Raw genomic sequence first — 8,037 nt, forward strand, 5'->3', positions numbered from 1 at the left:
TGTACATAATGGTGAGATTTGTTGTTATATATTCATACATAAACAAAGTAACGGTAGAATTTGACCAATATAATTATACAATATGTCCCTTTTTCTTCCCTTCCTCCCTTCTCTGATCCCTTTCCTCCACTGATCTCCCTTTGATTTTCAGGAGACCCTCCCCACACCCCCAACAAACACCTTTCTTTTTCTTTGTCTTTTCTAGTATCTACATATGAGAGAAAACATGTGACACTTGACCTTCTGAGTTAGTTTGACTTAATTCACTTAACATAATGGTCCATTAATTTTCCTGCAAATGACATAATTTTATTTTTATTTATGGCTAAATAAAACGTTGTTGTGTATATATACCACATTTTCTTTATTCATTCATCTGTTGAACCTAGGCTGGTTCCATAGTTTGGCTATTGTGAATTGTGCTGCTATAAACATAGTTATGCATGTATCACTATAGTATGATGACTGAGATGTGGCATAGCTGGGTCATATGGTGGTTCCATACCCAGTCTTTTGAGGAATCTCCATACAGAGTTCCACAGTAGTTGCACTAATTTACAGTCCCAGCAACAGTCCTTTCCAGCATTTACTATTGTTTGTATCCTTGATGACTACCATTCTGACTGGAGTGAGATGAAATCTCAGGATAGATTTGATTTGAATTTTCCATAATTGCTAATAATATTGAACATTTTTTAGATTTGTTCTAGGTGCAATGGAAAGCTACTAGAGAGTTTTAGCCAGATGGTGAGGTTATCTGACTTATCATTTTAATCACTCCAAAGACTGCATGGGAAACAAATTTAAAGGGCAATACTCCACACAGGAAGATCAATTACATGGTATCCTGGACTAGCATGTGAGATGACGAGAAGAGTCAAGGTAGGCATTGGGATAAATTTTGCAGAGAGAATCAATAGGACTTACTGATTGTGTGAGAGCCAAGAGGAATCAAGGATGACTCTTTGACTTTCTGGCCTATATAACTGGACTGATGGTACCAGTTATTGAGATGGGTAAATCTTGGAATGGGAAAGTGGAGAACAGATGTGGGGTGATAAGTTGAGAGTTCTCATTTGTGCTTATCTTTTTTTTTTTTTTTAAGAGAGAGTGAGAGAGAATTTTTAATATTTATGTTTTTTTAGTTATCGGCGGACACAACATCTTTGTATGTGGTGCTGAGGATCGAACCCTGGTCGCACGCATGCCAGGCGAGCGCACTACTGCTTGAGCCACATCCCCAGCCCCTTGTGCTTATCTTAATATTCAGGAACCAAACACCCAAATGAGGAGTTTGAGTTCAGAGGAGACCTTAGGGACTAGAAACACAAAATTGAGAAGAATTTACCTAGGAATGTTACTTAAAAACCACAGAACTTGATGCATTCACCTAGTTGTACAGTATAAACAAAGAAAAAAAATATCAAAGACTAAGTCTTGGAGATCTCCTACCTTCAGAGATCTCATTAAGGGGAAGAAGCTGACAAGAGACTAAAAAGTAAGATAAGGAAGTAGAAGAAAAATTAGGTGGGCCTGTATCACAGAAGCCTTAGAAGCACTTCCAGGAAGGAGTGGTCACAAAAATAAAAAACTGCTGAGTGGTACAGAAAGATGGGTTCACTTGACTTAGCAAGATGTAGGTCACTAATGACTTGATACGAGACACTGCAAGATATAGAGGGGTTGAAAGCCCAAAGGGGAGAGAATTAGAATCAGCAAATATAGATAGTTCTTTTAAATATTGTTAAAATAGGAAGCAGAGAAAGAGGCAGATGTTGGAAAGGGTGTTATGTCAAGAAAGAATAAAATCCTATGGGGGAATAATAAATGGGGAGAAGCTGGGTGGGAAGCTGTGAGAAGGAAAAACAGGTATAAACGTTGGTTTCTACCCTCATGGAAGTTATGAACTTGTCTTAAAGAAATTGAGGATAGTAATGATAAAAAATTTAGGGCTTCTAATTAAATTTGTATCCATAAGGCTGAGGATAATGCCTGACGGTAACAACTCACTAGATAAAAGGAAGCTATAATTATAAAACAACTAAAAGCACCTTATTTTATTTTTTTTATTGGTTGTTCAAAACATTACAAAGATCTTGACATATCATATTTCATACAGTAGATTCAAGAGGGTTATGAACTCCCATTTTTACCTCAATTACAGATTGCAAAATCACATCGGTTGCACATCCACGTTTTTACATGATGCCATATTCGTGACTGTTGTCTTCTGCTACCTTTCCTATCCTCTATTATCCCTCCTCTCCCATCTTCTCTCTCTACCCTATCTACTACAATTCATTTCTCTCCTTGTTTTTTTTCCCCATTCACCTCACAACCTCTTCTATGTAATTTTGTGTAACAATGAGGGTCTCCTTCCATTTCCATGCAATTTCCCTTTTCTCTCCCTTTCCCTCCCACCTCATGTCTCTGATTAATGTTAGTCTTTTCCTCCTGCTCTTCCTCCCTGCTCTGTTCTTAGTTGCTCTCATTATATCAAAGAAGACATTTGACATTTGTTTATTAGGGATTGGCTAGCTTCACTGATCATAATCTGCTCTAATGCCATCCATTTCCCTGCAAATTCCATGATTTTGTCATTTTTTTAGTGCTGCGTAATACCCCATTGTGTATAAATGCCACATTTTTTTTATCCATTCATCTATTGAAGGGCATCTGGGTTGGTTCCACAGTGTAGCTATTGTGAATTGTGCTGCTATGAACATCGATGTGGCAGTATCCCTGTAGTACGCTCTTTTAAGGTCTTCAGGGAATGGTCTGAGAAGGGCAATAGCTGGGTCAAATGGTGGTTCCATTCCCAGCTTTCCCAGGAATCTCCATAGAGCTTTCCAAATTGGCTGCACCAATTTGCAGTCCCACCAGCAATGTATAAGAGTACCCTTTTCCCCACATCCTCGCCAGCACTTGTTGTTTGACTTCAAAATGGCTGCCAATCTTACTGGAGTGAGATGGTATCTTAGGGTGGTTTTGATTTGCATTTCTCTGACTGCTAGAGATGGTGAGCATTTTTTCATGTACTTGTTGATTGATTGTATGTCCTCCTCTGAGAAGTGTCTGTTCAGGTCTTTGGCCCATTTGTTGATTGGGTTATTTGTTTTCTTATTGTTTAATTTTTTGAGTTCTTTGTATACTCTGGATATTAGGGCTCTATCTGAAGTGTGAGGAGTAAACATTTGTTCCCATGATGTAGGCTCCCTATTTACCTCTCTTATTGTTTCTCTTGCTGAGAAAAAACTTTTTAGTTTGAGTAAGTCCCATTTGTTGATTCTAGTTATTAACTCTTCTGCTATGGGTGTCCTATTAAGGAATTTGGAACCCGCCCTAACAATATGTAGATCAGAGCCAACTTTTCTTCTATCAGGCGCAGTGTCTCTGATTTGATATCAAGCTCTTTGATCCATTTTGAGTTAACTTTTGTGCATGGCGAGAGAAAGGGATTCAGTTTCATTTTGTTGCATATGGATTTCCAGTTTTCCCAGCACCATTTGTTGAAGATACTATCCTTCCTCCATTGCATGTTTTTAGCCCCTTTATCAAATATAAGAAAGTTGTAATTTTATGGATTGGTCTCTGTGTCCTTTATTCTGTACCATTGGTACACCTGCCTGTATTGGTACCAGTACCATGCTGTTTTTGTTACTATTGCTCTGTAGTATAGTTCTAAATCTGGTATCGCTATACCGCCTGACTCACACTTCCTGCTTAGAATTGCTTTTGCTATTCTGGGTCTTTTGTTTTTCCATATAAATTTCATAACTCACTTCAATCTAATGTATGAAATATGATATGTCAAGAGCTTTGTAATGTTGTGAACAACCATTTAAAAAAAACTTAAAAAAAATTTCATAATTGCTTTATCTATTTCTACAAGAAATGGCCTTGGGATTTTGATTGGCATTGCATTAAACCTATAGAGAACTTTGAGTAATATTGCCATTTTGATGATGTTTTAGTTCTTCCTATCCATGAACAGGGTACATTTTTCCATCTTCTAAGGTCTTCTTCTATTTCTCTCTTTAGGGTTCTGTAGTTTTCATTGTATAACTCTTTCACCTCTTTTGTTAGGTTGATTCCCAAGTATTTTATTTTTTTGAGGATATTGTGAATGGGGTGGTTGTCCTCATTTCCATTTCAGAAGATTTGTCGCTGATATACAGGAATGATTTTGATTTATATGTGTTGATTTTATATCCTGCCACTTTGCTGAATTCATTTATTAACTCTAGTAGTTTCTTTGTAGACCCTTTTGGGTCTATTAGATATAATATCATATCATCCGCAAATAGTGATAATTTAAGTTCTTCTTTTCCTATTTTTATGCCTTTAATTTCTTTCATCTGTCTAATTGCTCTGGTCAGTGTTTCAAGAACTATATTGAATAGAAGTGGTGATAGAGGGCATCCCTGTCTCGTTCCAGATTTTAGAGGGAATGCCTTCAGTTTTTCTCCATTCAGAATAATGCTAGCTTGAGGCTTAGCATATATAGCTTTTACGATGTTGAGGTAAGATCCTGTTATACCTAGATTTTCTAGAATTTTGAACATAAAGGGATGTTGTACTTTGTTGAATGCTTTTTCTGCATCTATTGAGATGATCATGTGGTTCTTATCTTTAAGTCTATTGATGTGGTGGATAACATTTATTGATTTCCGTATATTGAACCAGCCTTGCATCCCAGGGATGAATCCTACTTGATCATGGTGCACTATTTTTTTTATATGCTTTTGTATTTGATTCGCCAGTATTTTATTGAGGATTTTTGCATCTATGTTCATTAGAGATATTGGTCTGTAGTTTTCTTTCTTTGAAGTGTCTTTGTCTGGTTTGGGAATCAGGGTGATGTTGGCCTCATAGAATGAATTTAGAAGATCTCCTTCTTTTTCTATTTCTTGAAATAACTTGAAAAGTATTGGTATTAATTCTTCTTTGAAGGTTTTCTAAAACTCTACTGTATATCCATCCAGTCCAGGGCTTTTCTTGGTTGGTAGTTTTTGATTTTTTTTGATTTCCTCCTTTATGACTTCTGTAACCCATTGATCATTCAGTAACATATTGTTCATTTTCCAGGTGGTGCAGGATTTTTCCTTCCTTCTTTTATCATTGATTTCCAGTTTCATTCCATTATGATCAGATAAGATGCATGGTATTATCTCCACACCTTTATAGTTACTAAGAGTTGCCCTATGGCATAATATATGGTCTATCTTTGAGAAGGATCCATGTGCTGCTGAGAAGAATGTGTATCCACTTGATGATAGTTGATATATTCTATATATGTTGGTTAAGTCTAGGTTATTAATTGTGTTATTGAGTTCTATAGTTTCTTTATTCAGTTTTTGTCTGGTGGATCAGTCCAATGGAGAGAGCAGTGTGTTGAAGTCACTGATAATTATTGTGTTGTGGTCTATTTGACTTTTGAACTTGAGGAGAGTTTGTTTTATGAACATTGCAGCACCATTGTTTGGTGCAAACATATTGATAATTGTTATGTCTTGTTGGTGGATGGTTCCTTTTAACAGTATATGGTGGCCTTCTTTATTCCTTTTGATTAACTTAGGTTTGAAGTTGATCTTATTCGATATGAGTATGACCACTCCTGCTTGCTTCCAAGGACCATGTGAGTGGTATGATTTTTCCCAGCCTTTCACTTTCAACCTGTGTATGTCTTTTCCTATCATATGAGTCTCCTGAAGGCAGCATATTGTTGGATTTGTTTTTTTAATCCAGGTTACTAGTCTTTGTCTCTTGATTGGTGAATTTAAGCCATTAATGTTTAAGGTTACTATTGATATATTGTTTGTACTTCCAGTCATGCTTATTTATTTATTTATTTTAATATGGCTCATTTTTCCTTTTTGGTTATATTTTTTGTTCTTCCCTTTACTGAGTTACCTCCCAATGTTAGTTTTGGGTGCTGTTTTTCAATTCCTCTTCTTGTAGTGTTTTGCTCAAAATGCCTTGCAGTGCTGGTTTTCTGGCTGAGAATTCTTTTAACTTTTGTTTATCATGAAATATTTTAATTTCATTGTCAAATCTGAAGCTTAATTTTGCTGGATACAGTATTCTTGGTTGGAATCCATTATTTTTCAGCATTTGAAATACATTGTTCCAGGATCTTCTTGCTATCAACGTCTGTGATGAAAAATCAGCCATTAACCTAATTGGTTTACCCCTGAATGTAATCTGCCTTCTTTCTCTCATAGCTTTTAATATTTTCTCCTTGTTCTGTATGTTGGATATCTTCATAATTATGTGTCTTGGAGTTGGTCTATTACGGTTTTTTATGTTTGGGGTCCTGTAGGCTTCCAGGATTTGGCAATCCATTCCATCTTTCATATCTGAGAAGTTTTCTATGATTATTTCATTGAATAGATTGTTCATTCCTTTGGTATGAACCTCTATACATTCTTCTATCCCGATGACTCTCAAGTTTGGTTTTTTTAATAACATCCCATATCTCTTGGATAGATTGCTGGTGATTTCTTAGCATCCTTTCTGTGTTGACTATATTCTTTTCAAGTTGATACACTTTGTCTTCATTATCTGATGTTCTGACTTCTATTTGATCTAGTCTATTTGTAATATTCTCATTTGAGTTTTTAATTTGGTTTATGGTTTCCTGCATTTCTAGGATTACTGTTTGATTTTTTTTTTTAAATCTCTATCTCCTGGTATAGCTCATTCTTTGCCATTTGAATTTGCCTATTTAATTCGTTTTCAAAGTATACTTTCATTGTTTGGACTTGCTGTCTAAAGTCTTCTCTAAGATTCCGTTCCATCTGAGTTAGGTATGCCTTGAGTTCTTTCTCTGTCCATTTTTCAGATGCCTCTAGGTTCTCCTGTGAATTTAAGTTGTTCTGCATTGTTTGTAATCCTTTTTTCCCTTGTTTTTTCATGGTGCTCACGTTACTTTCCAACTCTGTTTGACTGCTGTGTTTCTGTTTTCTTCTTTAAATTTGTTTTAGTTTTTATAGTTCCAATATCTCTCCTTTGTGTTGGGAGACAATGTTTAAAGATGTTGGATTTAATTGTGGTTTAAGGTAAATTCATTAGTTTCCTTAAAGGCCTATAGATTTTGATGGCATATAGAGAATTGGGGTTTGAACTTAGGATTTTATGTTGAGGTCGGGTGATTTGATGGTATGGAGGTTAGTATATGTTAGCTTCTTTGGGGGGTTGCTCAAATGCAGGCAGATATTAACAAGAGAATAGACAGGAGTACTTGGGGGTAGTTAAGGGCTTAGGAGGACTATAGACTGATTCGTAGTATTCATCTATTTGCATTTAGTAAGTTGTACATAATCTGGGTGGTCATGCTTAAGAGGAAAGATGGGGAAAAGGTAAGGAAGCAAACCACGAAAGAGAGAGGGAGAGAGGAAAGAAAATGAAAAGAATAAAAAAGAAAAGAAATGATAAAAAAATAATAAAATGCAGTAAAATAAAAATTTACAATTAAAAAATATGTAATTTTTAAAAAGAAAAAAATTTAAATTTAAAAAAGGGAAAGAAAAAAGGGGGGGGCACTGTTAGGCTTCTATTTTCTTCACTTCCAGTGGGTGGTGCTGTGCCTTCCAGGCCAAGATTTTGCCCTCCAGCTGCAGGAAACAATCCGTGTGAGGCCACTCCCTCCTCTCCCATCTGGTGTCTCTCAAAACCTGTTAGCTTAGGTTTATTCCTGGTCTCTAGTCACTTTGCTTCTCCTGCCAGCCAGGTGTTTCCCAGTGTGATACCTCTCCACAGTTCAAACTGCACTCTGTGCCTGCAGTTTCCTGGACGAGGAGCGCAGCTTTTGGGAACCAGCACCTTACTGTTTTGATTCCCTCTGCTAGCCGCTCCTCCGAGAGCTGGCACGACAGATTTCGTTTTTCTGCCGCTGGTGGGAGGGGGGAGTTGGAGGTCAGGTGCCTTTACCGTTCCCCACGTGTCTATTCACGCTCACTCTGTTAATCACGCCCCGGGAAAGCTGGGGAGAGATTTTATGTGATTTCCCCGCTGTATGGGAGATGGACTAAATGT

This window comes from Ictidomys tridecemlineatus, chromosome 4 (genome assembly GCF_052094955.1).
Source record: "Ictidomys tridecemlineatus isolate mIctTri1 chromosome 4, mIctTri1.hap1, whole genome shotgun sequence".
NCBI classification, from domain to species: Eukaryota; Metazoa; Chordata; class Mammalia; order Rodentia; family Sciuridae; genus Ictidomys; species Ictidomys tridecemlineatus.